The 9,791-nt window shown below is 34.1% G+C and overlaps 1 pseudogene; it reads left to right on the forward strand.

Annotated features, from left to right (window-relative positions):
• The first annotated feature begins 3,720 nt into the window (after window positions 1-3,720).
• LOC111139632 lies at window positions 3,721-4,666 on the forward strand (annotated as a pseudogene).
• The last annotated feature ends 5,125 nt before the right edge of the window (window positions 4,667-9,791 follow it).

Consider the following 9,791-nt stretch of genomic DNA (forward strand, 5'->3'; position numbering starts at 1 on the left):
TGATTGTATATGAGATTTTAAAAAAAAGAACTGAAAACAGAAGTAATCATAGCTGTTTTAAACCTGGGGGAATTTTTTTCTTCAGAGAGCTAACTTTTCTAATTCCTACACTTGTAAGTGTTAAACTTTCTGTTTTCCACTGGTTACATTTTACTTTTTAAATTATTATTATTTTTTTTTAGTGTTCCATGATTCATTTTTTGTGTATAACACCCAGTATTCTATGCCCTCCATGGCCTCCTTAATACCCATCACCAGACTCACCCATACTCCCATCTCCCTCCCCTCTTAAACCCGCTGTTTGTTTCCTGGAGTCCATAGTCTCTCATGATTCATCTCCCAGTCCAATTTCTCTCCCTTCGTTTTTTTCCTTCCTTTTCCTAATGTCCTCCATGCTATTCCTTATGTTCCACAAATAAGTGAAACCATATGATAATTGACTTTCTTTGATTGACTTATTTCACTTAGCCTAGTCTCCTCTAGTCCCATCCATGTTGACGCATAAGTTAGGTATTCATCCTTTCTGATGGCTGAGTATGGACCACATCTTCTTTATCCATTCATTTGTTGAAGAGCATCTTAGCTCTTTCCACAGTTTGGCTATTGTGGACATTGCTGCTACAAACTTTGGGGTGCATATGGACCTTCTTGTGAAATTGCTGGGTGCACTAGTTATGTTTTAGATATTTTATTTGCAGGATAAGTTAATTTCTCTTTTGGATTTTCAGGAGTTATTATGTCAAATTCTTTTTGTGTAGGGTTACTAACATTTTAATTAGTGAAAAATTGTGTTTCTTGTATAATATAAAATATAGTTAGGGATTTTAATACAATAAACAATTTAGCATTATTATTTCTTGAAAAAAATTAATTTCTCACTACTGATTTTATGTCACTGACACCTTTAGTTGCTCTCACTACTAAGGAGTTTGAACAAAAGTATGTTGAATAGAAAATAAGATCCATGATGAAGAATTTCTTTTATAAATAATAAATTGAAAAAATTGTTTTATAAGTAATGAATAAATAAAATAATGTATAGATACATAATATATCTCTATTCAGAAGTTAAGCATTCTGGGTAGTGGGTATTACAGAGGGCACATATTGCATGGAGCACTGGGTGTGCAATGAATCTTGGAACACTGAAAAAATAAAATTTAATTTAAAATGTTAATCATTAACAATTTCAAATTAAAAACAAACAAAAATATAAATTTCACAACAAAACATATCAGAAGAAAAAGCTTTTGCTAAATGTAATAGTAATTTTAGGGTTTATAATGAGTCTTTAAATGCACCTGTGATGCATATGTGTAAAGGGGAAAACTGACTCAACTTGCTATATTCTTAAGCTCTATCTGTTCACATTATTAAAAAATTCAAAATCCCTGTAAATTTATCTTTAAATATACAACTGAAGTGAATGATAGGAAGCCAAATGTCCATAGATGCAATGAATTAATAAAGGGAATGTTGCATATACATACAGAGGAATACTATTCAACTTAGAACAGAAGGAAATTCTAACACATGTTACAGCATGAATGAATGTTGATGACATCATGTTGAGTGAAATAAGCCAATCACAAAAAGAAAAATTCTGTATAATCCCACTAATCTAAAGATCCTAAAATAGTCAATTTTATAGACCCAGAATAGCAGAATGGTGGTTGCCAGTTCCCAGGGTCAGGAAGAAAGAGGAAATCATTGTTTAATGGGCACAACATTTCTGTTATAGATTATGAAGAGTCCTGGAGATATATATTGACCATGGCTGCAGAATAATGTGAATATGTATAATGCCACTGTAGTGATAGTACACCTAAAAATGGGTAAGATGATAGTAAAAGTTATTTTAAGAAACTTACCCAACATCCAGCAGTTATATTACAGATTAACTTCATGTAAGTTTTAACATTCTTCAAATGGAAGAGTTTAGAATAATTGAAATCAGAACAGTTCATGTCAAATAAATGAGTTAAGAATGTGGATTTTGTTTTATTTCTTTTTTCTTTCTTTTATTTTCTTTTAAGTAGGCTCCATGGTCACTGTGGAGCACAGTGCATGGCTCAAAATGACTATCCTGAGATCAATACCTGAGCTGAGATCAAGTGTCAGACAATTAACTGAGTCACCTAGGCACCCTTATAGCAGGGTTTATAGGTCCTTCAGGAAAGCACTAGAAAGACCCATTATTAGGGAATTCATACAGTTCCTAAATGTGCAGAAATCAAATTTTATACATTTGAGGATGTGAAGATAACAAAGTTTTGGGAAATTCAGTATATATTGTGAGGAGGAAGTTTGTTTCTATGTTTAACTTTGAATCAACCAACTAAAATCCTGGAGTAGAGCTGTCAGTACAATGATGTTGGTGAAGCAATAGAATTAGGGACTGAGACAGTTTTTTTTGTACTCTCTCTGTCTTGGCTGGCATTGCAGTACATAAGTCATATGTAATATTGGGGACAAATCAAATGACTCAGGAAGAAGTGGACTCCTATCATGCCATTACACTGAATTAGAACGTATCTTTGAGATTGAAATTGTATCTTCGTCTCTTCAAGTATGATCCTAATTATTCAACAAGCTAGAACAGTTTCAGTACTAGCAGATCAGGGATGAAAGTGCCTTTAGAAATTTAGATGCTCTTGGGACTGAAGAAGAAATTAATTTATCTCTATATTGGGTACTAATCAGTTTTATTTTCTCCTATCCCCAAAAAAGATTGTGTCTCGGTGACTTTTAGGGTACCCATATCATTACACAAAATCCATTTATACAGTTAATAAAATGATGCATTTAGTATTAAAGTTTTGCATTGGAAAACACATTCTAAGAAAGCAATTTTTGTATTCAGTGCATTACTTGATAAAGTCAAATTAAATACACTAACAATTCCAAAATAAGTTATGCTTCTATCTATACATGAATTACTTCCAGTTCCTACACCTGAAAATATAACTTCTCTTCTTGGAAAGTAAAAATGCCTTTCCAGGTTAATCAATATCAGAAAGAATTTTCTGACTTTTCTAGGTTCATTGGTATAGTAGATATGTATAGTCCTTATTAACAAATACCTAACTTTTATGTTGCTGAATACATTGATTTAATTCAGCTGCTAAGAATTTTGATCATGCATGATAAAAGCAAATACAGGGGTGTCTGGGTGGCTCAGTTGGTTAAGCGTCTGCCTTGGGTCAGATTGTGATCCCAAGACCCTGGGATCAAGTCCCACATTGGGCTCATGTTCTGTGGGTAGCCTACTTCACCTTCTGTCTCTGCCTCTCTCTCTTTCTTTTTCTCTCCCTCCCTCTCTCTCTCTCTCTCTCTATCTCTCTCGTGAATAAGTAAATAAAATCTTTTAAAAAATAGCAAACACAAATACAAGTGACAAAGTGGAAATTCTACTTTTCCATTATGTTGATATCAGGTAGCACAAAGACATGCTTACAAAACACTTTCCATTTATCCAGAAATTTTATTCATGATACCGATTAAGCAAACTAAACCTGAGAATTATTTATAATGAAAATGAAAAAAAATGCAAAACTAACATTATGTCCAATTAAAAATTCTTTGTAAATCACAGATAAAATATTTAGAATAGGTTTCAACATTTTCACACAAATTCTTTTCATGAAAATGTAATTGAAATGGAACATTTTAAACACTAAAAACTCTATCATCTATTTCTTCATTTCATTGTTGCTCTTCTTTGAAATCATGAACATTTGGAACACCACCACAGATTTCATTCTCCTAGGACTCTTTAACCACACAGGAGCCCACCTATTTCTTTTTGTGATGATTCTGACAATCGCCTTCACCTCTCAAATAAACAATGCCCTCATGCTCTTCCTGATTCACCAGGATGTCCAGCTCCACACGCCCATGTACTTTCTCCTGAGCCAACTCTCCCTCATGGATATGATGCTGGTCTCCACCATTGTGCGCAAAATGGCAGCTGACTACTTGACTTGCCAGAAGTCCATCTGCCCTGCTGGCTGTGGTTTGCAGATCTTCTTCTTCATGTCATTGGAAGGGGCTGAGTGCTTCCTCTTAGCGTCCATGTCCTATGACCGCTATGTGGCTGTTTGCCACCCACTGAGATACCCCATTCTCATGAGCTGGCAATTATGCCTGAGAATGACTGTGGGGTTTTGGTTCCTGGGGGCAGCTGATGGGCTCATGCAGGCTGCTGCTACCCTGAGTTTTCCATTCTATGATGCACATGAGATAAATCATTTCTTCTGTGAAGCCTCTACTCTAATGAATTTGGCTTGTGGTGACACAGTTATTTTTGAGTATGTGATGTACATCTGCTGTGTATTGATGCTTCTGGTCCCATTTTCTCTTATGCTGATTTCCTAGTTTCATCCTTGCTGCAGTTCTCCAGAAGCATTCTAGAGAAGCCCACAAGAAGGCTTTTGCTACCTGTTCCTCACATCCCTGTGTAGTGGGACTGTTTTATGGAGCTGCTGTTTTTATCTAAATGAGACCTAAATCCTACAGGTCAGCTAACTACGATAAAATAGTGTCAGTGTTCTATAATATATTTACTCCTTTGTTAAACCCTATTATATACCGTATGAGGAACAGTGATGTCAAGGGAGCCCTGAGAAAGTGTATGGATCAGTGTGCTGCCTTAAGTCATCACTAAGATTACATTGATTTACCCCAAATTTCAAGTTCATACAAAACTTACTGTGTGAGATTTTCTTGAGAAAATTTATATATGTGTTATATCTATAGCTGGTACTATTTAACTTTGAAATGCAGACAAAATTATATATTTTGGATTTTTTCATATATAATCATTATTTTATATTATTTTTAACTTTTTAAACTTTTTTTTCTTTTCAATTTTTAATTTAAAGTCATTAGTTAACATACAGTATAATACTAATGTCAGGTGTAGAATTTAGTTATTCAACTTTTGCATACACTACCCAGTGCTCATCAGAACGTGTGCCCTCCTTAATCCCCATTACCTATTTGACCCATCCCTCCACCCAACCTCCCTTGAGTAACTATAAGTTTATTCTCTAAAGTTTAGTGTTTGTTTCCTGGTTTGCCTCTATCTCTCTCTCTCTCTCTTTTTTACTGCTATGGTCGCCTATTTTTTTTCTTAAATTCCACATAATTTCACCGGAGTTATGATGCTTCCAGCTCTCCTTTCATTTTTCAAGATTGCTTTGGTTATTGGAGGTCTTTTGTGATTCCATACTAATTTTAAGATTGTTTGTTCTAGTTCTGTGAAAAATGTTGGTGGTATTTTGATAGGGATTGCATTAAATGTGTAGATCATTTTGTTTAGCATAGACATTTTAATATTTGTTTTTCAAATCTATGAGCATGGGTTGTAATTCCATTTCTTTGTATCATTTCAATGTGTTTCATCAATGTTGATAGTTGTGAGAATATATCTCTTCTACACCTTTGGTTAGGTTTATTCCTATGTGTCTTATGGTTTTTAGTGCAATTGTAAATGGGTTGGATTATTTGATTGTTCTTTCTGCAGCTTCATTATTGGTATATAGAAATGCAACAGATTTCTGTGCATTAATTTTGTGTCCTGCAACATTGAGACATTTGCGTATCACTTCTAGCAATTTTCTGGTGGAGTCTGTTGGGTTTTCTATATAGAATATCAAGTCATCTGCAAATAATGAATGTTTGATTTTCTTTTTCCTTTCTGATTTGGATGTGTTTTATTTCCTTTTGCAGTCTGATTGCTGTGGCTAGGACTTCCGTTACTCTGTTAAGTGAGATTGGAGATCCCTATTTTGTCCCAGACCACAGATGAAAAGCTCTCAGATTTTTTCCCATTGAGGATGGTGTTAGCTGTGGGTTTTTTGTATATGACCTTTATTAGGTTAAGGTATGTTCCCTCAATCCCTACTTTGTTAAGTGCTTTTACCATGAATTAACATTGTACTTTGTCAATATTTCCCCAACTATTGAGATGATCAAATGTCTCTTATCCTTAGTTTTATTAATGCAGTGTAACAGATTGATTGTTGTGTGAATATCAAACCAACTTTGCAGCCTAAGAATAAATCCCACTTTTTCTTAGTGAATGAGTCTTTTAATGTATTGCTGAATTTGCATTGTTAGTATTTGGAGAATTTTTTATTAGTTTCAGAGGTAGAATGTAATGATTCCACAGTGCATATAAAACCCTGTGCTTTTTACAACTAGTGCCTTAGTTAATGCTTATCACCCAATTATCACTTCCCCACATCTAACTCCCCAACAGCAACCCTCAGTTTGTTTCTTAGAGTTCAGCATCCCTTATGGTTTGCTTCCCTCTCAGTTTTCATCTTATTTTATTTTTCCTTTCCTTCCCATATATTCATGTTTTGTTAATTAAATTCCACATATGAGTGAAATCAGATGGTATTTGTCTTTCTCTGACTTACTTTGCTTAGCATAATGCCCTCTAGTTCCATTCACGTTATTTCTAATGGCAAGATTTCATTCTTTTTCATGACTGAGAACACATTCTAAAAAAGCAATTTAGTATTAAGTGCATGTATATAGAGAGCATATTTTCCTTATTCATTCATCTGTCGATGGACATATAGGCTCTTTCCATATTTGGGATATTGTGCAGAATTTTGCGTCCATGTCCATGAGGGATATTGGCCTGTAGTTCTCTTTTTTTGGGGGGTAACTTTTGCCCAAGAAGGAGAATAAAAATTAGATTAAGAAATTATGGTTCTCATGCTTGTTCAGGATATAATTCTTATTTTTTTTACTGGTAAATGATTATATACCCACAATGATATTCAGCCAAGAAATTTTGTACCTGTAAGAAAGTTGTTGATTTTTCCAAGGAAACAATTATAAATATGTAAATACTTATTGATATGTCTATATATTTACAAGATTGTATTTGTGTGTTCTCCAAAAACTTTAAAAAATGCAAGATGAACTTGAAACAAGAGTTTAAAATAACACATTTAGGAATTAAATTTGTACTTTTTTGCCTTTGCAATTTTGCTTAATCCTTTCTTTCATAATTTTAATGCATTTTAATCAAAATTGTATTCTCTATGTCACATAAAAGAGGAAGAGGAATAATCAGAAAAGATGATATCAGTGAGCATGGAAAGATCCAGCTTTACATGTTCCTGTGGTATTTTGGATATGGCACCTACAGAATTCCGAAGGTCTAGTTGAGGAACTTGTCTCAAATCTGAATTGCATGCTTCAGCATTTCCGCCATGCATTGATCCAACTGGTGATTTCATTAAATATTTTATTTCACTTGTCACCTTAAGATACATTAAATTAGTTGGTTAAATCTTTATTCAGATGGAGTAAAAATAGTTGAACATCATAGAATAACTATTCATAGGAACTCCTGGGTAGCTCAGTTGGTTAAGCGTCTGCCTTGTGCTCAGGTCACGATCACAGGGTCCTGGGATTGAATCCTGCATTGGGCTCCCTGCTTAGTGGAGGAGCCTGCTTCTCCCTCTGCTGCTGCTTCCCTTGTTTTTGCTGTGGATCCATTTCTGGGTGTTATATTCTGTTCCATTGATCTATGTGTCTATATTCTGTTCCATTGATCTATGTGTCTATTTTTTGTGTCAGTACCATACTGTTCTGATTACTACATCTTTGTAATATAACTTGAAACCAGGAATTGTGATGCCTTCAGCTTTGCTTTTCTTTTTCAAGGTTGCTTTGGCTGCTATGGCTCTCTTGAGGTTCCATACAAATTTTAGGATTGCTTGTTTTAGTTCAGTGAAAAATTCTGTTGATATTTCCATAAGATTACATTAAATATGTAGACTACTTTGGGTAATATAGACATTTTAACAATATGTGTTCTTCTAATCCATGAGCATGGAATGTCTTCCTATTCCTTTGCATTGTCTTCAAGTTCTTTCATTAGTGTTTTATAATTTTCAAAGTACAGATCTTTCACCTCTTTGGTTAGGTTTATTCCCAGGTATTTAATTAATTTTAGTTATAAATGGGATTGATTCCTTATTTTCTTTTTCTGTTACTTCAATATTAGTGTATGGAAATGCAACATATTTCTGTACATAGATTTTGTATCCTGTGATTTTACTGAATTCACTTATCAGTTCTAGCAGTTTTTTTTAGTGGAGTCTTTTATGTTTTCTACGTAGAGTATCATGTCCTTTGAAAATAGTGGAAGTTTTAGTTCTTCCATACCAATTTAGATGCCTTTTAATTCTTTTTGTTGTCTGGTTGCTGTGGCTAGGACTTCCAGTGTTATGTTTAGCAGAAATGGTGAGAGTGACATCCCTGTCTTATAACTGACCATAGACACTCAGTTTTTTTTCCCCACTGGGGATGATATTAACTATGGGTTTTTCCTATATAACCTTTATTATTTTGAGGTATGTTCCCTCTAAACCTACTTTGTTGAAGTTTGTTTCATGAATGAATGCTGTACTTTGTTATACGCTTTTTCTGCATCTACTGCAATTTTCATATGATTCTTTTCCTTCCCTTTAATAATGTGATGTCTCACATTGATTAATTTGGGAAAACTGAACCACAGTTACATGGGTATTTTCTCTCTTCGTTTTGATAATTGTGCCAAAAGGTTTATCAACTCTATTAATTTTTTCAAAGAACCAGAACCTGGTTTCATTGATGTGTTCTATTGTTGTAGTTTCTATATAATTTATTTCTGCTGTAATCTTTATTATTTCCTTGCTTCTGCTGACTTTAGGCTCCATTTGTTTTTCTTTTTCTAACTTCTTTAGATATAAGGCTAATTGTTTATTTGAGATTTTTCTTGTTTCTTGAGGTTGGCTGATATTGTATTATTATTACCTCATTGGACCACATTTGCTGCATCCCACAGATTTTGTACCATGTTTTTAAAATTGTCAATTGTTTCCATGTATTTTTTAATTTCTTTTTTTTAATTTCTTGTTGGACCATTGTTCTTTTGTTGTGCTGTGTTTTGTTTTTTAATTTAATTTTATTTTCCATTCATTGTTTACTAGAATGTTGTTTAACCTCTATGTTTTAGTGGTCCAAAAAAAAAAAAACCACGTTTTTTCCTGTATTAATATGAAGGTGCACATGACTATGTGAGACTTTATCAGACAGAGTGATCAAAACAGCCTAAAGTGATCATTTACCCTGGATCCAGTACATAATTTCTTCATCCTCAGGATTAAATATCCACCTGAATATTATTCATTACCATTTACTCTTGAAAGTCATATGAATTGTCCTCAGAAGTAAGAATAACATTTGTGGAGAAACTATATGTGAAGTTCCCATTACATATAGAAAACTCTAGGTAGCTGAACAGAGAAACATATCTATAAAATACCAGATATTTTTAGGGGAATCCAATTCCACTAACCAACACATAACCCATGTATACTTAAGCCTATAATGTCTGGTGTCTCTACAGCAATACTTACTTTTTCTTTCTTTCTTTTTTTTAGAGAGTCTGTGAGTGGGGAGAGGGATGGAGGGGGGAGAGATAATCTTAAGCAGGCTCCATGCCCAGTGTGGAGTCTAACACAGGGCTTGATCTCATGACCCTGAGATCATAATCTGAGCTGAAATCAAGAGACAGATGCTTAACTGACTGAGCCACCCAGGAACCCCATGGCTTACATTTTTCTTTCTTTTTTTTTAAGCAAAGTTACACATACCTTTGCTTTGTTCTAGGGATCAGAGTTCTGAAACCAAAAGGAATTGCAGAAGTGGAGCAAAATCAGTTGGATTACTTGCATTCCACTAGAAAGCCATCACCGAAAGTAATGGTAAACCACTAA

This window comes from Enhydra lutris, unplaced genomic scaffold (assembly GCF_002288905.1).
Source record: "Enhydra lutris kenyoni isolate GAN:26980312 unplaced genomic scaffold, ASM228890v2 scaffoldscaffold112, whole genome shotgun sequence".
NCBI lineage: Eukaryota > Metazoa > Chordata > Mammalia > Carnivora > Mustelidae > Enhydra > Enhydra lutris.